The sequence below is a fragment of the Ursus maritimus genome, unplaced genomic scaffold (assembly GCF_017311325.1).
Source record: "Ursus maritimus isolate PB19 unplaced genomic scaffold, ASM1731132v1 scaffold_5, whole genome shotgun sequence".
In the NCBI taxonomy this organism is placed as follows: domain Eukaryota; kingdom Metazoa; phylum Chordata; class Mammalia; order Carnivora; family Ursidae; genus Ursus; species Ursus maritimus.
Genome location: NW_024426663.1, coordinates 44,492,377 through 44,513,574, shown reverse-complemented (window position 1 = coordinate 44,513,574; position 21,198 = coordinate 44,492,377). Strand labels below are relative to the sequence as shown.

The 21,198-nt window shown below is 39.3% G+C and overlaps 1 long non-coding RNA gene across 3 annotated transcripts in view; it reads left to right on the top strand.

Moving 5' to 3' along the window:
* The window catches only part of LOC121100719, a 133,756-nt gene extending 112,655 nt beyond the window's left edge, over nt 1-21,101 (top strand). For 2 of the 3 annotated variants that reach the window (XR_005832494.1, XR_005832495.1), the window contains exons 2-3: nt 18,464-18,645; nt 19,801-21,101. This is a non-coding gene — a long non-coding RNA (uncharacterized LOC121100719). Of the gene's footprint in view, nt 1-15,862; nt 16,101-18,463; nt 18,646-19,800 lie in introns of those variants that run through there. The other variant, XR_005832493.1, reaches the window with a different exon arrangement.
* The last annotated feature ends 97 nt before the right edge of the window (nt 21,102-21,198 follow it).

Sequence of the window (21,198 nt, the reverse complement as noted above, 5' to 3'; positions counted from 1 at the left end):
TGAAAGCTGAGGGTTAGTATCAGAGGATATATCCAAGGGACAAGTGTCTGGAGCCAAAATTCCTAAATGAATCAAGAGTCCTTGAGTCAGAAGAATGCAAGACCAGTGTGGGTGTGAGGGTCAAGGCAGAAGTAAAGCCATCAAGTCCAGGATATTGACCATGAATCAACGTGGGTTATCTAAAGCTTGTTTTTATTTGGCCACAGAATAAGCTGGCCAGAGTTAAAGGCATAGTGCTTGTGTAAACAGGTGACTGCTATTGTAGTTCCTAGAGCCTTTGACCTATGTCAATTAGTATGTTATTCTTTGGTGCTAGAGTTTTCTACTCCTTTATAGTAATGGTGTCCTGCAGTGAATTTTCTTCCCTTATTGTAGATATGATTTATTGTGAAAATGGGAAGACTTTGGTGATAGGAGGTGAGAATGTCCATCAGGACTTCAAAAGCTTCAGGTGGCTGTTGTTTTATGGCATTAAAGATAAATTTAACCTAAGGTTAAAGAAGACTGCTTTGAGAAGTACATTTAAGTGGTCATCAGTTATTTGTACTTGCTGCTGAGATGGGGGTGAGGAAGTGATTCTCTCCTTTAGTAGAGAACCGTTTCTCTCTTTATGACCCTAGAACGTGGCAAGAAACACCAAGGCATTTCTGGGTTTGTAAAGACTAAAAATTATCTTCTTGGCTCCCTTCACACCAAAAAATACCTCAAACATAATATATAGCTGTTTATATAGGGCTGTGGCATCTTAAAAAGGATTGGAGTGGTAGGGAATGACCACGCTGTCCAGTCATTTATTAGCGATGACATATGCATACTTCTCGCCTCAGAGGTGTTCTTTGGTGATTCTAAAAGCCATAAGAGAGGGCACCTGGGTGGCTCAGTCGGTTAAGCACCTGCCTTCAGCTCAGGTCATGATCCTGGGGCCCTGGGATCGAGTCCCACCTGGGGCTCCCCTGCTCTGTGGGGAGCCTGCTTCTCCCTCTCCCTCTGCCTGCCACTCCCCCTTCTTGTGCTCTCTCTCTCTCTGTCAAATAAATAAACAAAATCTTAAAAAAAAACGCCATAAGAGAGCTCAACAGTGTGGAAAGACTGGAATGAAAATGCATTTCCCTTTCTGAAGGCCACATGAGCACCATCTTTGTTCTACCGCTGCGTGTGCCAATAATATATTTTCACAATGGTAGAAAATCAAGGAGAAAAGTATGAGAGAATTTAATTCCCTCGTTCTTCCAGTAAAGCAGAATAGTGAAGTCATCGTGCGAATGGCTGTCCAAAGGATGTCATGTAAAATCCAGATATATTAGGATCTCTAAAAATAATTAAACCAAGTTTTTTGTTTTGTTTTGTTTTTTTACCACTGAGGAAACTGAGGCCCAAAGAGATCAAGTGGTTTTCCCGTGGCCACTGATGGCCAGAAGTAGTCCCCCGTACTATAATGCTTATGGGTCATCAGGCTTATTTCACAGAACAGAGTTCCTTCTAATCAAGAAGGGCTGTGCAGAACATAGCATCCTTAGCATCCTCCTCTCCACCACAAGGAAGCTACTTTCTTCTGAGAAAGACCACTTGCTCTGGATTATTTCCCTGTTCATAGTTAGTTCTTGGGAGGAGAGAAAAATAAGGGAGATAAAACCCATTGTCATTATTCTACCATTAGTGCTGTGGTGGGGGTTTTGTGTGTAGAAAGGGTGGGCGGAAAGATTGAAATGATTTTTGGTGACTATTTGTAGATTTTATTTGTACGTACCAAAAATTGAAAGCTTAACTGCAGATATATTGGCACTCTTGCAAAATCTCTAATGTTTTATGACTCAAAATTCAAATGTTGGATCTTATTCAGTCACTCATCTTCAGTCTATGAGTTTCTCTCATGATTTATATTTCTGTTAGAAGCATTATGAGTTTCAGACATCAAGTTTTGTATTTGTAAATGTGTGAAAGTGGATGAGTGAGCGAAAGAAGGTAAGTTCCCAGGCTTTTCTAAGCTGAGAATGTCATCCTATGTGTGAACAAATGCCTTCCTAGCCGATACTGGGTGTAAACCACTTGAAATTTTGGAGGAGAGCCAACATTTCATCATCTTGGCCGATCTCTTCATACACAATGTAATGCTCTCGTGTGCTGTGCCAGAGCAATGAAATGCCAAAGGCTTGTCCAAAATGCCAATGATAATACACCTATTTTCATCTAGCACAACCACTGTAGTTCACGTAGTTACTTTCCCAACTGAAAAATGCTGGTGAACCAGCACAGTGAGGCCAAGATAAGTACCTGCTTACAGTTACTGGCAAACAGCAAAGACAATTAAACTTCAGTATTGAGTCACTTGTCAGCTGGGCAGGCTGACTTCAACTCCTCTGACACTGAGTTTTCAAGCTGCGTAGGATTTGCCATATTGAGCTTGGTTCACATTAATAGAGTTGTGCTGTTAAATTCTAGAAAAGCCAAATGTTTTTAATAGAGGCTCTATGCCTGGATTCTGGAGCATGTGCAATACTTACCATTCTAGTTTCTGGACTGAAATTGGGTTGTTGATGCCAGGAGGGGAGATTATGACATGCATTAATGCATTGTGAGCAGGCGAAATGCAACTCCTCTTTGCTGGTTAAGAACCTATGTGAATACCAAGTCAGCCTCCCACACACATGAATCTTCCCCATCACTTCAGTGGGAGTTTTATGTGGGAATTAAGAAGAAGAGGAAAATGTCACCTAGGGTGTGTGCCTGATCATGATTTAATATCTAAGCCAAGAAGTCCTCAGAGAGTGAAAGCTCCTGCCCACATAGCAGTAAATCATGAACACATGCAACTGTGGGCCTTGGAATAAGCTTCACAGTGCTTTGGATGGAATGAGTTATAAGCTTTATTTGATAAACCTGAATGGACATCACAGGAAACCTTAATATTAGGATCTTTAATTAAGTGCAAATGATAGAATGGTCAGTATTTACTTTTGTTCTTTCTTTGTAGGAGACCACAGAAGCCCCAGTTAATGTCTTCTGAGAGAACAAAGGCTAAAACAATTCATATACCTTCATGGTCTGAAACAGTAGTTCAGGAGGCAAGAGGATTCCTTGACTAAACCAATTAATTATACTTTCTGTATGATTAAGATGCATTCGTGGAATATTAGAGCCTATATAATTTTGATTACTATTAAAAAATACAAACACCAAACAAGCACAACCATGTTTTATTAAAATAAATAATGGAGCTTATGGGATCAGTCCATGGCATTTAAATGCAGTCCCATTCTCTGTTTCCCATGGGGTAATTACATGACTCAGTCCACTGGACACCCAGCTGAACCAAAGCAGATTTGCAGGGAGTGAGGAGAGATCGGTTTGGGATTCCTTTTGGCTTTTAAGTTGCTGAATTAGTGTAGAGCTGGGTGTGATCTTCTGACCCAGGAGGAAGGCATTTATAAGTAAAGAGGCAGTCATCTTGTGGCTCGGGCCCTACTCATGTTTGAAAATTAAAGAAATGAAAGAAACATTGAGAATGAAGTTTATGCAGCTCTATCCAAGAGACCTGGGAAAGCTGTATGGAATCGATAAGGATAGAAGCCAAAGACACCTCTCTGTAAGACTTGCTGCTGTTCAACCTGATATAATCCAGTCATTGTTCTTTAATGCAAATACATTCCAACTGTACCCCTGACTCCTCTCATGACAATATGGTAGGCTTTCATCACCTCTGAGGAAAGATGTCTTTACTCATAACTTTTAAATATCTTAGCTGCTACTCCGAGAAGCAACATTTTGCAGGTAGAGTAGATTGTGTTCAAGACCTTTGTGAGGGCTTAAAATTATATTAGGGTACCTGTAACCTATTTCAAAACTCAACATACGTAACTTTTTAAGACAGGTAAATAAAACAGAACATCATATTTCAGGTAGGATTTTACCAACATAGTGGCATCATTATTCTTCTGGAACTGAAGCTCATGGGGATTCCATCTAGTACATTTTTGAGTTTCTTATACATGTGCACTGAATTCTGGCCTTTATATTCTTCTCTCAACCATTTTAAACAGGGTAAAGGGTATACATGTGTGGATGTTTTTAAATACTTTAGTTTTTCAGAGTTTTTAGTTTACTGCAAATTGAGAGAAAGGTATAGAGATTTTCCATATACATCCCTTGCCCCCACACATATACAGCCTCCCCCATTATTGACATCCTCCCCTCCCAGAGGGGAACATTTGTTACAATGGATGAACCTACATTGACACATTCTCATCATGCAAAGTCTGTAGTTTAGCTTAGGGTTCACTCTTGGTGTTGTATATTCTATGGGTTTGTAGAAATGTATATTGTCATGTATTCAGCATTATGGTATTAAACAGAGTACTTTCTCTGTCCTAAAATCCTGTGTACTCTGCCTAGTCATCCCTCCCTTCACTCCCAACCCCTGATAGTCACTGATCTTTTTACGGTCTCCATAGTTTGTCTTCTCCGAATCTCATCTAGTTGGAATCATATACCATGTAGCTTTTCCAGAGTGGCTTCTTTCACTTAGTAATATGCATTTCAGTTTCCTCCTTTTCATGGTTTTATAGCTTATTTCTTTTTGGCAATGAATAATATTCCATTGTCTGGATGGACCACAATTTATTTACCTGTTCACCTACTGAAGAACATCTTGGTTGCTTCCAAGTTTTGGTAACTATAAACAAGACTGCTGTAAACATCTGTGTGCTGGTTTTTTTTTTTTTTTAAAGATTTTATTTATTTATTTGACAGAGATAGAGACAGCCAGCGAGAGAGGGAACACAAGCAGGGGGAGTGGGAGAAGAAGAAGCAGGCTCATAGCAGAGGAGCCTGATGTGGGGCTCGATCCCACAACGCCGGGATCACGGCCTGAGCCGAAGGCAGACGCTTAACCGCTGTGCCACCCAGGCGTCCCTGTGTGCTGGTTTTTGTGTAGGCATAAGTTTTCAGTTTCTTTGGGTAAATACCAAGGATCATGATTGCTGGATCATCATGTGGGAACATATGTTTCATTTTATAAGAAACTGCCAAACTATCTTCTAAAGTGGCTCTACCATTTTTTATTTCCACCAGCAATGAATTCCTGTTGCTCCACATCCTCACTAGCATTTGGTGATGTCAGTGTTCTGGATTGTCACAGAAAAATCCAAAGCAATGCTAACTGGCAGAGGGAAGGAAGATTCTGAGTGTTTGGCAACTAATACAACTTATGGCCACGAAAATTTATTTAAAGAGACATTTTTAAAAAGCTTAATGTGTAATACCTTTTCTAGGTTCCTAAATATTAATGGGAAAATGAAAGTCACCCAGAGATACTTTTTACTTATCTCTGGGGAAATCAAGCTATTGGGTTATTAGCTCCAGGTTATATCATCACTGTACTGTTTGATGATGTGTCTGGGCATTAGAGGACTAACCGTTGCAGACTAGTGTGGGTGTTGCTTATTTTGAAGCTAAGTTTATGTGAAAATAACTCTTCACAAGTTGCTGTATGTTGTATTGTTTGGCCCAGAGAGTTGATACAAGTCTTAAAGCTGGAGATTGTGTGATAAATAATGCAGGGTAGAAACTTGCCCCACTAATTAATTAGAATCCTGTGAACCTGAGTGAGTGAGTCAGTCAGAGACATCCAAACAGGTAGAATTGGTCTGTAAGACTGTTCTAGATGTAAGACAACCACCATTTGGGATCTAGATGCTGCCCACAAGAAAAGAAAATGATTCAAAAGTTTTGAACTGATTTTTGGTTAAAGACATTGCCAGTCGACACAATTATATTTACAGATGCATTCAATAATAAATACCAATTAAATCATAAATAATTAAACAGAAGAAATTCTAAGAGTTCAACTCGAAAGTGTGTGAACACATTCTCAGTGTGATAATTTCTTAGACTTTATCAAATTTCTCATCATATCACCTTTTCTCAAACAAGTTTGTTTGGTCTTATCGGGGTAAGTTTTTCATACATTGTTTTTCTGGCGAGTTTTCAGTCAGTTGGTGCTTTCTGCTTTTTTTTAATACTTTGTTTTTATATTTATATATTTTCTGAGTCTCCGCATTAAACAATTTATAGTATGTCTTTATCAAGAGAAAGAGAGAGAAAGCAATTTCTTAAACTTGAAAACAGGACATCATGAAAACTACTTGCCCGATTTGCAGAAATATCACCCAGGTGTTATCTCATGATGGATCTTAATCACATAAGAGATGTCTGCTATTAAACCTCAGGCAAGTTAACATAAAACCTGGTAATGGCATTTTTGGTGATTTTTTTTTATAGTTGAGTGGTCTTGGATATTTTAAGACACCCAAGTCAATATCAGTGAGATTTCTCTCATATTCTATATCTTGTAAGCTTAGGTGAGAATCATATTAAAGATGTTTATGAAGCCAAAAAGTGGACATAGAAGGAAAGAGAGTTTTAAGGTCTGATTTATCTGAGATGAATACTTGCTAGCGCTTCCTGAGACTTAGGCTGGGGTCAAATATTTTGAAGATTTCCTGATATGAAATAAATAATCTATTGACCAGGTTTTGAGGTCTTAATCACCCTTTGTAGAAGCCTATTTTCCCCCCAGTGATTGGAAATGCACCATAAGAAATAAAACCCCCTTGGGATCTTTACCGTTACTGATGAAAACAGAAATTGCAGCAATTAAACCATAGAATAAGAAAAATGCTTTCCCAAGTACTGTTAATCTAGGAGAGACCTACTCAACCTCCCTAGAGCCTCTAAGCATTAATAGAGCTTTTAGTTAGATATTGCAGAGGACTCTTTTTTAAGATGCCTTTATCCTCAGACTGTACCCATTTGTTTGAAGAGAGGTAACATCATCCAGTTATTAGATACAAAACACCTGAGTTCCATTTCCAGCTCCACCTGTAACAAACTCTTTGACCTCATCAAGGGAGAGGACAGCCTGAACCCTGCTGCTAGCAACGGACTCAGTGACCTTGGGCAAACCACTTAGTCACTAAGTCTCCATTCATCTGTCTTTAAAGTGGACTCCTCTTTGCTCTCCTCCTTATGGAGATAATATTGGTAAATTGCTTTGGGTTCCTAACAAGAAAAGCACACTTCAAATAGAGGCACCATTATATTGTTTTGCAATCAAGCTCTATCTATGTTTCCTTCGATTATTGCTACCACTGTTGTGTTTACTTCAACAGTTAGGTGTGTCAGCTCTAACTGGTCAAACCAATACCTACCTGATATACTTTTCCGTTTCTGTGAGTTACCCTATTTTTCATATTGTTCCTAAGTTGTTTTCTCTGGGAATAATCTATGAATGAGCAGGTCATATTAACCCATAACAGCATAGTTTTCAAAAAAATTCTTGTGCTGTAATATATGTTATTGTAAAATAATATCCAACAGCTTCTTGTATTTTCAAATGATTATGTACAATAAAAATAATAATTAATGTTGTAAATTTAAAGTACACCTTTCATCTGATCATCTCAAAGTAAAGAAACGCTAATTAAACTCCACAACACCTCTGTAGCATACATATTATTATTTCCATTTTGCAAGTGAAGAAAATGAGGTTCAACAAGGTTATGTGACTAGCATAGGACACCAAATGAGTCAGTGTCAGGAAGGGGATTTAGTCTTTCTAGGGCCCAATCGAAAGCTTTTCATCTGGAGCAAATTAACATTCTATAATTTCAAAGATGGAAGGTACCAGGTGAACATCACTGACTCCCAGTATTCAAGAGTGGAATTCCAGTGCTTATGTTTTCTGGTACTCCTTTTCCCCCACTTATTTCTGTTCATAACTATTGGAAGGTTTTCTGGCTTTTCAAACTCATTCATCTGTTATATGACTTTGGGCAGATCACTTAACCTCTTTGAGCTTGTTTTATCATTTGTAACATAGAAATAATATTTCTATAACCTGGACTTGTGCACATAAATTGAGATAATGGAAGAAAACCCTGAACGTGATACCTGGTGTATGGTAGGCATTCAATAAATGGTTGCTATTAGTATTACTATTTGAATGATTCCCTGCATTAACGAGGGAATGATCCTAACAAAAACTGATAATAAATATGAAGATTTGAAAAGGGTAAAGAAGACAGAGTATGTCCAAAATAAAATAGGTGCAGGCTGAATCCTCTAAGATGTGTGACTAGAGAAACAAAGTGAAAAGGGTCAAGTGTGTGACCAGATGGCTCCTAGGGATGGAGGCAGGAATGTGTGGGCCATTAATTACAGGAGAAATCTGGGTATATAAATGGGCACAGAATATTATCATGCCTTTTCTCTAACAAAAATTTTATTGTTACTTCGGTATATTAGAATGGAAAATTGTTCTCAGTAAGTCCAGCTTTTCTTTTGATGTTTCTCAGGGAACTGCATTTAGCTAATGCCCCAAAGCATTTAATGTTATTTTCAAAGAAGTTTTAAAAATGTTTGTGAAAATAATAAGACCAAAGTAAAACTAATGTAAAATAAAAGAATCATTCCAGATGGGGCTGGAAGTGAAATACAAATACCATTTTGCTTAATAATAAAAAAAACCCCTACATTATAAAAAATGCATTTGCCATTTAGATATAAGAAGTACTTGAAAGGGAGAGAGGAAGAGAGTTTCCTTTTTGCCTGAGGACAGCAGATGTTTAAGAGACATGAAGCCATTTCCCCTTTCCTAACCTTGCAAGAAGATCCATGCAATTAAGTCCACAAGACAGAAAATCTCATTGAAATTTATAATCCAAGACTCCAGAATAATGCGTGAAAATAAAATTTGTGATAGAAGAACCAGAGTCCTAATTTATCAATCAATACACAGTCTGCAGCTGACATCCAAGTCTTTATTTTCCGATGATTATCCAGCATGATTTATTAGTCTGCTTCTTCAGTGTTTACATGCTTACTGCACTTCAGTGCCTGCCTTTCGATGGGTCATTGGAGAATTTTAATTTTTCTTCCACTAACTATATAGGTTATTTATCTCAGGCTTACCTCTCAACTGATTTTCCTATCTCTCCTTTCTCCCTTATTCAATCTATTCCCCATAGTTGCTGCCAAAAATAATTAAAGATGAAAACCCCCAAATATAACTACGTCACCACTCAGATTAAAATCCTTCAGTATCTCCCTATATTTGCAAAAGAGAAAAAAAAAAGTGTGAACTTAGTAGCCTGACATTTATGTCCCTTCAAAATAAAGACCTAATCTAGTTTTCAAATTTCAATAGATCAGCCCTTCACCTAAAAACACTTTGTTCTTCCTGCCATTCAAACATGAGTGTTGATTTGGCAGAAACAAGCCAGTGTGAGTGGTGATGAAAGAGAAAAATCTATGTGGCTCACCAGATTCTAGAACCTAACAAGAAGAGAGAAACTAAGAACAAAACCCAAAGCCCTGGTGAGTTGGTGAAGAGACCAGACAAAAGAATGAGGAAGAATATGTGGTAGGTGAAGAATTTGCATAGATTGATTTTTGTCATTAGTGTAATTACTACTATAGTTCTGGTTGATTTTTATTCTGTTAGGTGGTATCAGTAGGATACAAGCCTGAAAGCAGCTTCGTGTTTCCTAAGCCTCCTCATCCTTATTGTAGGTGATGTTAAAACCATTGTTCCCAAGACTGGATGAAAGAGCTTTCCAAGACATGCTTAAAAAAAGATTCCAGTTACTTCCAATAATTAAAAACTTCACTTCAGTGAAAAAGCAGGTCTTGGCCATGGAGGAATCAGAAAGAGTAATTAGATAGTGGGGAGAATTGAGGGAGGTTACTACAGTTGCCGTCTGTATTTCTGCCCTCTGGACGATGGACTGGCTACTGTTGTCTCTTTCCCTTGGGGGATATTTTTTGTGGGATCCTCAGAGTTCCTCTGCTGAAGGTCCCAGACTGCAGTACATGTCATGAGTAGTAAGTCTCATCTGCTGGCCACTTACAACTGTCTACCTCATCCCCTGGCTTCTCAACGGCCACTTCACTGTAGGGAACACAGCGTATCCTCATCTGTTCCTCCTGTGAAGAGTCTGTTTTAGGTTGGGTCAGAGAGGCTTTTTTTCCTCACGGGATCCACATCTAGAAACAGGGAAGTAATGCCATGTCATAGGTGGAGAAACCTCTCCTTCCCACATAGCTTTCTTTTTCTTCGTTATGCAAGAACAAAGTGTTTCTTTCTCCTTTTTCACTATCCCATCTTTCACCTTTGAATTTTTCCAACATCCATCAAACACTAGTCCCTGTGTCCCCCAGATTCCTGGAGACACATGTCAAGCTTTTCCATTAGTCTCTTTTCACCCTGTTATGCTAGGTTTGAAGTGAGGCTGCAGCTCTTTACTCCCCTTGTCCAGGGAGAAGTAAAATACTCAACAGGGATTTTTTCCAAAGAAATTTCTCTTTTGATGTTTTTCAACCTCAGCCTTTTATGTGGTTGGAGAGGGTGATCAGCTAGTTCTGGCAGCACTGGCTCAGGGACGGTCCTCTTCTAATCTTGTTGTGATGATCACCGTACTTTAGATTTTGTGGATATGTGGTACCTACAATGGTGTTCTTGACCTTTGCATCTCCGCTGAAATTCCAGAGCAGCAGAGTTATTATATTCAGTATCCTGTGACACTCTGCTGGCTGCTTTGACACCTCTTTTGAAGGCCCTGACTGAGCTCCCTCCAAAAGGCCAAGGCCTCCACCCATGGCACATGCTAAATACTTTCAGGCCCTTGTTAGTTGTTGAGATGGTTCTTGCTGTGTGGGAGATCCTTCCCCATCTTGAAAAAGCTCTCCATCCTCTAAGACTCTCTTCAAATATTATCTCTTGTGTCCAGCCTTTCTGAGCTCCCTTGGTCAGAAGCTATACTAATCCCAGGTATGTTTATCTCATATTTGGAATCACCTAATGAAGTTCTGAGCTTCAGAGTAAGACAGACCTGGGTTTAAATTTGAGCTCAGCATTTTACTAACTCTGTGTGACTTCAGTTAAGTCCTTCATCTCTCCGAGTCTTATCATCTGTATAAGTGAAAGACAAATAACCTCTTAAGTTACTTGAGGTTGTATGAATATTAAAAGAAATAATCGATCTAAAGCTCAGAGTACAATATCTTAATATGGTCACTACTCAGTTTGATAGGTAAGTATTTTATGTGCTTGTTAGACGTTAAAACTATGAAGAGTGCTGTTACTGGGACTAATAGTACTTGTACTTCTGCTATCACCTTAGAAGTAAAATAATACACACATAGCAAAGAGGAAGTGTATTGTTACTTGTCTAGCTTGACTTTAATTCACTGCCATCTGCCAGCCACTAGATCAGATTCTTGATATATGCTGCTCAATTTAATTGTCTCAACTTCCTTGGGAGAGGAGCGCAATTATCTGACAAATGAGGACACTGAGGTTCCAAGAAATGAGTTAAGTGACCCAGGTTCCCACGGTTAGCAAGGGGCAGAGCCAGAAAGGGAAATCTAGGTCGGCCTCACATTGGCGCTTGTGTGGATCATGACCATGCTGCACGGCAGAATCTGCAGGCTCTTAATGTGTATTTGCTAAATGTCCAGATTGTCCTAAACAGCGTCACCTACCCTAGTGCTTTCTGTGCCTCTTAATCCCAGTACAGCTCTAACGCCAGTGTGATCGCAACTCTGCACATATTCCCTGCTATACAGTGCCATTCAGAATTCCCAGGAGTGCCCTCTAAGCACACAGGAGAATCTTTTTTTGTGAGCTCTTCTGCTCTTAGGCTGAGTTCTCTGCAAGAGCGTTTCTCTTCATCTGCCCTCTCCCCAGAAGTCTTTACAGTCTGTCAAATGGATTCTTCCTTACAATACCTGAAACTTTAAATGAACAGCTTGAGCCCAGCCAGGCTATTGCTGTTAAATTGTGTCATGCTTATTTTGTATGTATGGCACATCCTCCCAGGAAACCTGAAGTGCAAAGTGTTATTAATTTCTCCTCCGTGTTCCAGTTTTGTCACTGGCATAGCTGTTCTTTCTTTCCAACTGTGAAAGGTACTGCATTTCAAGCGCAAAGGCTGAGCGAAAATGTGTGAGGTGGATGGCACCAAAGGCCCTCTTCCCCCCATTCTTGGAGAAGTGCTTTCCTGCTGCCTCTTTACCCTCCGCAGATGCCCCAGACCCATTGGAGCTCGATGTGATGTGGCAAATGGGATACCCTGCTCTTCACCTTAGCCCCCCTGTTTCCCCACAGATGTATGTCTTCATTTTCTTTCCGTTCTTCTCCTTCCTGCCAGCTTGAAGTGGCCCTCCAATCCCTGAAGATTGCAGTTCCATTTAATTTCAGGTAGATCAAAAAAGTGGGCAAGAATTTTTTCCCTTTCCATAATGTGGATTCATTTAGGGACTTGGGGAAATGACAAATAGTTCAGCTAAATTCTCATAAAAAGTGTAAGAATTTGGGGCAGGTTTCCAAATAAATGCAGGGGCTGGCTTAGTGATAATTCTGAGATGTACCAATTAAGAGCTTATATTTTCTGCTAATAATATTTGTATATAATACTCTCATGAGTAAGGATGACTTTAATATTTCATTTTTCTCCTCAGTTTGGGGTAGGGTAGATGTGGGGAATAATTAAGAAACCTAAGGAACAACAACATAGAAATACTATAATTAAAGGGAAGGTAGACTGGTATTAAAATATTTGGAGAAAGAGTTATGTATTTATAATGTATATATAATTGGTATTATCTATGATACCATATATACCAATGTTCTATGTGTAATATATATAGTACTAATTCCAATTTGATATACATATATATGTTGGGTAATATATATGGAAGACTCATTCCATTTGCCTGTGATGTTTCCTATTCATCCTTTAAGAAAGACGCTGGTGGAATCCCCTCTCTCTACAGCTTCTGTAGTCCTCCCAAGCAGTCCTCCTCACTTCCTGTTTTGTGCTCCCCTGTGCTTTCCACAGGCAGAGGGCTGCTTCAGTTTGTTACTCAGTAATTATCTGCTTCCTGGTCTGTGGACTCCCCAGAGCTGTGTCTTCTTAAGGGCAGAGATTGTGTCTTATCCTCAGCTTTTCCAATACATGGTAGATGCTCAATAACTACTGTCATATTAACATGTACCTTCATGAGGTAGTTTGAACGTCAACAGTGATATCATTATCAACATTAAGCTGCAGTTGTTTATAGTATTGTCACACAGTTTAGTGTATCTCAGTTCCAAAAAAATGTTTGGCTTCAAAAAAGAATAAAATTTCAACATAAAGCCAAAATGTGTTTGGCCAATCCATCATTTTATTACTAATCTTTAACAGTAAATAAAATCATAAATCTGTGAGACATCTTTGGCTGTTTGTTGTCTCCCTTTTTTATCCTACAAATTTGGAATAGTAAAACTAATCATATACTTACTCCTCAAAATCAAGATGGCAAGAATTTTATGAAATTCTTTGAGTTCTTGACATGACATTGAGTTTCTTCCACCTCAGATCCATCTCGTCCTAATCATGGAGCTAGAAGGTCTGAGCAGGTGGGGTCCTCACGTGCCAAGGCAGGGGCATTGACTGTTATGAAGGAAGAGGCTAGATTGCCTTGTTCAAGGGTAGTGAGCAATAGCTTACTTTAGAGAAATAGTCTTTATATGGTTTCCTCCAAATATCCTTCCACATTTTACAGCCTTTTTTCTTAGGATCAGAATCTGTAAGCCAAGGTCATTCTGTCTTCCCTTCAGTTAGTTTGGTCATTAGTGCTATTTTCAGATCCCCAGTCTTTGACTTCTCTGCCACATATACATACATGTACTTATCCACACATGCAAACACATACATATACACTCAACTACACATACAACCATGTATATAAGCATATATATGCACACAAGCACATATACCCATATGCAAATACACACCTAATTACTCAAGTACGCAGTACATGCAAGTGTGCATGCAGACATGAATATACACATATATGAACACATAAGCACACACACTTAGATGAGCACATGCACACATGTACACATGTATACCTACTCATACAGATCACCTTAGGTGCTTTACCTCATACCTGACTCTTCTCCCATCCTTCTCCTAACATCCCTAAGAACTTCCAGGATAAGGGGAAGGAAACAGGGTAATGTTTCTGATTCTATCCTTTTGGAGTTTAAGAAAGGTTTGCTGGCATTTCCGCTCCCATTTGGCATGAGTTACCTGCAGTCTCCGGGCTAGTGGCTGTCAGGAAAGGCCTTCCTCCCTAGCACTGTGTGGTCGGGACTCATGCGTCTCCTGGTGGCTTTGCTACGTGAGCGTTAAGGTGGGCTAAGACCTGAACTCATTCATTCAGAATGAAGCTGCTGGGGCCAGGTCTCTGATGCCCCCTCAGCATGATACAACCCTGAAGCCCAAACCCATCACCAAATATGTGGACTTTCATATGTCACTGGCCTCCTTGTCCAAATAGGTGGAATGGATGAGACTACAGTTTTAGTGACATATTACTTAATCTAAATACCACATTTCTTCACAACAAAGGTTGTTAACTATGGGAATTGTTGCCCGAGAAAGATTGTTGAATCTGTATAAAAGTATTTGAAAGTAGGGCATATTTCTCTTTCTCTGAAATAGTGTCTAAGTGGATGAATGACTAAGATAGCCAGTTAGTGTCCTTGTAAGCACTAACATTATCTGCAGCTTCCTGGGAAATCCCTCTTCAGCAGTTGGTAAACTATTTTATGATTTCAAGCACTAAACCTATGGAAATAAAAACCTAGAATTCAAGCAGTTTTCATTTCATGCTCTTTGGGCATTTTCTTTTTTTTTATACTGCATAAGTAGTTTTTTTTTTTTTTTTAACAAATTCCAACTGCTTCTATTATTAGTTTGTACAAAATATTCCAGGAATAAAGTAGAATAATGTTAATATGCAAAATTTACTTGAAATTTGTTAAGTTTGACTTGTAAATTAATGATGCTTCAGTCTTCACTGCTTTGTTTCTGATGTGATAAAGTTATTTGAAATTTAAATCTCAAAAATAATTATTTATATAGACTCTTAAATTTACCTTTAATATTCAGTGCAAATTGCAAAATAGATGTAACCTAAAATACTTCATTCAGTGGTACTGGTGTAAGACTAGAGAGTTATATTTGATGGCTTTAAGTTTCTTTTTTGTTTTGTTTAAATACTTTTTTTTTTTTTAATGTTCAGTTAGCTTCAATGGCAGAATTGCTGAGCCACTTGTGGATCTCAATTATTTTAAGAGAGAAGTGTAGAATGAGTTTACAAATAGGAGCCAACTGAAACCTGAATTCTAGTGACAGTTGTAGTATTGATTTCTTTGGCAAGTCTCTCTTTTATTCTCTTTGATTTTGTTTCTCAACAGGAAAACCTAATGTCTTAAAGTCATTCTTTGAAAAATTCATTAAGCCCTATTTGTATAGAGCTTCAAAGATTATTCCACTTTGTGAGAATGAAGTTACAGAATGCCTTTGAAGCTTCTAGTTGTAACTCCACAGCTGAAAATGATTCACTACTGCTTAGCACTGTGGTCACTTAGTATTATGTTAAAAATATAGTTATGATTTGGGAATTTCCAAGAATTTCTGGGAATTTGAATTTCTCATTGCCCAATCTTAAAGAGGACTATGTGTCACGACTTTGGAGACACCAGATCTTGTTGTATGGTGTTCCCTCTATCTGAAATACTCTTCCCACTGCCCTCCCAGGCTAACTTTTATCCATCCTTTTGGTCTTAGTATTAACGTAATTTCTTCTGGGGAGACTTGCCAGATCCCAAGAATATTAGTCCCCTCGTTGTTCTTCTGAAGTGTGTAACTTAGGGGCGCTTGAGTGGCTCAGTGGGTTAAGCGTCGGATGCTTGATCTCAGCTCTGGTCTTGATCTCAGCTCTGGTCTTGATCTCAGGGTCATGAGTTCAATCAAGCCCCATGCTGGGCTCCACATTGGGCGTGGTGCCTACTTAAAAAAAAATAAAAGCGTATATCTTAACTCACTTCGCCCTTTGGGTAATTGTTTGATAATTGTCTGATTGCCTTCCTTTATATCCAGCCTCTGTGCTGTGAGCTCTGTGCAGGAGCAACTGGGACCAGCCGGGAGTCCTGATCATTATATCCCCAGTGTCTGGCAGAACATCTGACCTATACCAGCCCCTAAACTGTGAGTGAATGAATGAATGAAAGTGAATTTATTGAGCATTTACTGTGTGCCAGGCACCAAGTAAGGTGCTGAGTGGGGTGGGGATGGGGGGAATGACAAGTGAGACTTGTAGGGCTTATGTTCTAGTGTAGGAGACACATGGAGGAACTGATAATTAAGATGTGTAGGTAGGTACAAAGGGCTGAGGGAGTATAGGCTTGAACATATTCATAGACATTAGGACATATTTCAGGAAGTTGGGTGAATAATTTTTGATTATTCATATTTTGGAAGGTTTTGTAGTGTTGAGATGAGCTTGGATATTTCAAAATGTATGCATTAAGCAAATATGTATCAAGAATTTGATGCATAGGAGGTAGTTCCTAGGTGCTAGGACAACCACTTTCATGTTCATTGCCATTTATTTTATTATTTTTTTAATTAATTAAATTTTTTTATAAAAGTATGCTCCATGCCCAGCATGAAGTCCAACACGGGGCTTGAACTCATGACATTGAGATCAAGACCTGAACTGAGATTAAGAGCTGGATGCTTAACTGCCTGAGCCACCCAGGTGCCCCAGTTCATTGCCACTTAAAGAATGATTTTAAATATGAAAAACACACGTTTTTTTTCCTTCTAACATTAGTGTCTAAGCTAGGCCTACATATGATTTAACAGGGAAAAACATAAATAATTGTACTTCTCTATTTTTTTTAATTTTGAAAATATACTTTTATTTATCATATTGTATAAATACAACAGAAATGACATATTACTGACTTGGAAAAATATTCACAACATATTTATGAATGAAATTTACAGATTGAAAAACAATGTTAAATGATCTCAGTTGTTTTGTTTCTTTAAAAAAAATGTGTGTGAATTCCATTGAAAAGAATAGAATGATAAATAATATGCCAAATGTTCACATTTGTTATTTCTGGGTGACTGGATTTCTTATAAATTTTAATTATATTTTATTTTATTTCATTTATTTATTTTTTATTACGTTATGTTAGTCACCATACAGTACATCATTAGTTTTTGATGTAGTGTTCCATGATTCATTGTTTGTTTATAACACCCAGTGCTCCATGCAATACGTGCCCTCCTTAATACCCATCACCAGGCTAGCCTATCCCCCCACTCCCCTCCCCTCTGAAACCCTCAGTTTGTTTCCTGGAGTCCATAGTCTCTTGTGGTTCATTTCCCCCTCTGTTTACACCCCCTTCGGTTTTCCCTTCCTTCTGCTAATATCCTCCCTGCTATTCCTTATGCTCCACAAATAAGTGAAACCATATGATAATTGTCTTTCTCTGCTTGACTTATTTCAGTAAGCATAATCTCCTCCAGTTCCATCAATGTTGATGCAAATGCTAGGTAATCATACTTTCTGATAGCTGAGTAATATTCCATTGTATATAGGGACCACATCTTCTTTATCCATTCATCTGTTGAAGGGCATCTCAGCTCCTTCCATAGTTTAGCTATTGTGGACATTGCTGCTGTGAACATTGGGGTGCATATGACCCTTCTTTTCACTACGTTTGTATCTTTGGGGTAAATACCCAGTAGTGCAATTGCTGGGTCATAGGGTAGCTGGGTCATTGACTTTTTAAGGGACCTCCACACTGTTTTCCAAAGTGGCTGTACCAACTTGCATTCCCACCAACAGTGTAAGAGAGTTCCCCTTTCTCCACATCCTCTCCAAAATTTGTTGTTTCTTGCCTTGTCAATTTTTGCCATTCTAACTGGTGTAAGGTGGTATCTTGATGTGGTTTTGATTTGAATTTCCCTGATGGCTAATGATTTTGAACATTTTTTCATGTGTCTGTTAGCCATTCATATGTCTTCTTTGGAAAAGTGTCTGTTTTTATCTTCTGCCCATTTTTTGACTGATTTGTTTTTTGGGTGTTGAGTTTGGGAAGTTCTTTATAGATCTTGGATACCCGCCTTTTATCTGTAGTGTCATTTGCAAATATCTTCTTCCATTCTGTGGGTTGCCTCTTTGTTTTGTTGACTATTTCCTTTGCTGTGCAGAAGCTTTTTATCTTGATGAAGTCCTAAAAGTTCATTTTTGCTTTTGTACTTCTCTGTTTAAAGTATAGCAAACTTCCCTGAAAAGCTTTGGTTTTCAAGTAACCCAAAGTTGCTATAAAGAAATCCATTGATAGGAAAATGGCTGATCATTAATGTCAACGTCCTGTCACTCTGGATTCCTGTTGTCCACCAGAAGCCTTCACAAGAGGCAAGCTGGTAATAAAGATGGCTAAATGTATGCTTTTGAAGATAAATGCAGCATTATGTTTTTGAGACTTGTCTGAAAGAAGAGCCATCCCTGAAAACATGAATGCACTTAGAGTTTCTCTCATTCTTGGCAGGAAATCTGGGTGGCCTTTCTCCATCCCTGCCAGGAGGGGCATCCTCGTGACTGCAATAGCCCTACCAGACCTCTTTCCTCCTCTGAGATGGACCTGAGATGTCACATCCATGTGCCACACCTCCCTACCCTGGGGCTTGTGGTGGCCATTCGGGAGAAGCTGGTGTGGCCTGGAAAGAAGCGGTAGGTGCTCTTTGGGCACACGGGGAGTCTATGAAAATGAACTCAAACAGACAAAATGATTGAGTTCTCCTAGAAAGCCTGAATCTGCATTGAAAAAGCAAATTGCACGAAGAAAGTTTCTGCAAAGAACACACCTCTCAAGCTCCCTCTCATTTGTCCTGAAGTGTCAACTTGTCCTAAAACCTGCAATCTCAGAACCTGGGAAGATGGGTCCCCATGTCCCGCAACATCTGGCGGCACAAAGATGTAATTCCACCTCTGCACGTGCTTCTGTGGACTTTTTTTTTTTTTTTAAGGTTTTATTTATTTATTTGACAGAGAGAGACAGCGAAAGAGGGAACACAAGCAAGGGCAGTGTGAGAGGAAGAAGCAAGCTTCCTACTGAGCAGGGAGCCCGATGTGGGGCTCGATCCCAGGACCCTGGGATCATGAGCTGAGCCAAAGGCAGATACTTAACGGCTGAGCCACCCAGGCTCTCCTTCTGTGGACTTTGAGAAGGAGACATGACAAGTTCCTTGGTGCTCCAGCTACCCACTCAAGCAGAATGTTTGAGCACCTGTCATGTGCTGGGCACTATTTGAGGCACACATCTAAAGAAATGAGTACAAATGCTGGCCCTGATAGAGCTTACATTCCAGTAAGGAAGAGAGACATTTGCCAAGATAAATAAGCCACCTTCTCATGTTAGATAGTGAGGAGCACTAAGGAGAAAACCCTGCAGGGTAGGAGATGATGAAAGGTTGGGGTCCAGGGGAGTGAGGCAGGGTAGATGTGTGTCATTTTAGAGTTGCCAAGGAAGAGACCTACAGGAAGTGAGGGGTTAGCCAAGTGGGTATATAGATAAAGTCATGTGATCTGTGGACACGGTTCTAAGACCTGTGAGGAGACGGGTTGGGGCTGGAGCTGACCGAGTGTGGAGAAGGGTGGAAGACGATGAGGCAGAGGGGCAACAGCGTGGGTGTGTGTGTGGGGGGGTGGTCACTCCTGTGGTGCCAGGCTGAGACTTTTGTTCTGGGAGCCATAAAGCCTTTGCAAGGCTCTGAGCACAAGAGTTCTGACCTGGAGTTATCTATGGAAGTGTCTTTCCTAGAAGGACAGGTCTGCCTTCAGAGAGCAACAGGATATATATTTATAATTATGTTCATATTTTAACAGATCTTTGTTCACTTTGAAATTGGAATTGCTGATTCCTGAGATTTGGTGAAAGCTTCAACCGGGGGTCTCCCAAATAATGATGTAAATTCCCATAGCTTCCTGAGATATCACCATGGTAAGTCTTGTTTTGAAGAATCTAGCACAGTGGCCTTCTCTTGCACATTCTACTCCATGTTTCCTGTTGTTTGGAACTAGGCCTTCTAGTCCCTCCTTATTCCATATCTCGCTCCCAAGCTGTTCTTCCCCTTCAAGAATACATTTGTCAGATGTGAACTATCTCCTTCTTCCCCCTTAAATAAAGCCTGATGATCACGTTTGTTATTCGGGCCACATGTATTAGAGTAAGACTGCCCTTGCTTCTTAAAATCTCTTTGCCTTTTCTCTTCTTTAAAATGGAAATATTTCCCTCCATGGGCTGATGGGAGCAATGGATGAGATTTGCCCATTAAAAGAATGAGGACTTTCCTACAACTTTCCTTTTTAGTTTCTTTCTCTTTCTGTTAAATATTCCTACTATAACCCATTCTCCTTTTGTTTCTAGCCTTATGGTCCCTGAGCATAAAAACATCAATCTAATATAAACAGTCTGTTCACATTTTTGGGGGCGCCTATCTATTAAAATGGGTGGTATCCTTTCTGGTAATCATTGTGTTACAGTCATGTATTAACTATGAATGCAATTCACAAATATTTGATGAGCGCTACTGCGTACCGGGTATCCCAGACATGGGGGCACACAGGGCTGACATTCCCACACAACGCAGAGTGTGTATTCTAGTAGGGGGCATAGACATTTAACAAGCAGTCACAGACTTGTTAGTAGCACAGATAAAGAACTACACAGTGTTGTGGAGAAGCCTCCAAGGGGGCTTAAAAGAATCTGAACACTCTGATGCCTAGAACAATACTTAGAGGTATTTGTTGTGGTTGCTACAAAAATCCTCCCATTTCACTGATGTTTTTCCTTTACCTATTTTAGGGGGTTGTTTCATTTCCTAATTTAGGCTTTAAAATATTCTAACTTTTTGTTCGTTATGATGGTACACTTCAGTCTTGCTAATGGAGGTGACAACTATCTCCACACTTTCAGAGGCCCAGAGCCATTAGAGTCCAAGAACAGGTTTTGGATTTGGTGAGAGCAATCAAAACTGACAAGATCAAACCACCTGGTTTCCAAATTATCCACACTTTCTTCACCATGACTTTATCAGCGCTCTGTGGGGCAAATGTCTCCAACTTGTTTTTTCTTTATTTTTTTCTTTTCTTTTCTTTTCTTTTCTTTTCTTTTCTTTTCTTTTCTTTTCTTTTCTTTCTTCTTTCTTTTTTCTTTCTTCTTTCTTTCCTTCTTTCTTTCCTTCCTTCCTTCCTTCCTTCCTTCCTTCCTTCCTTCCTTCCTTC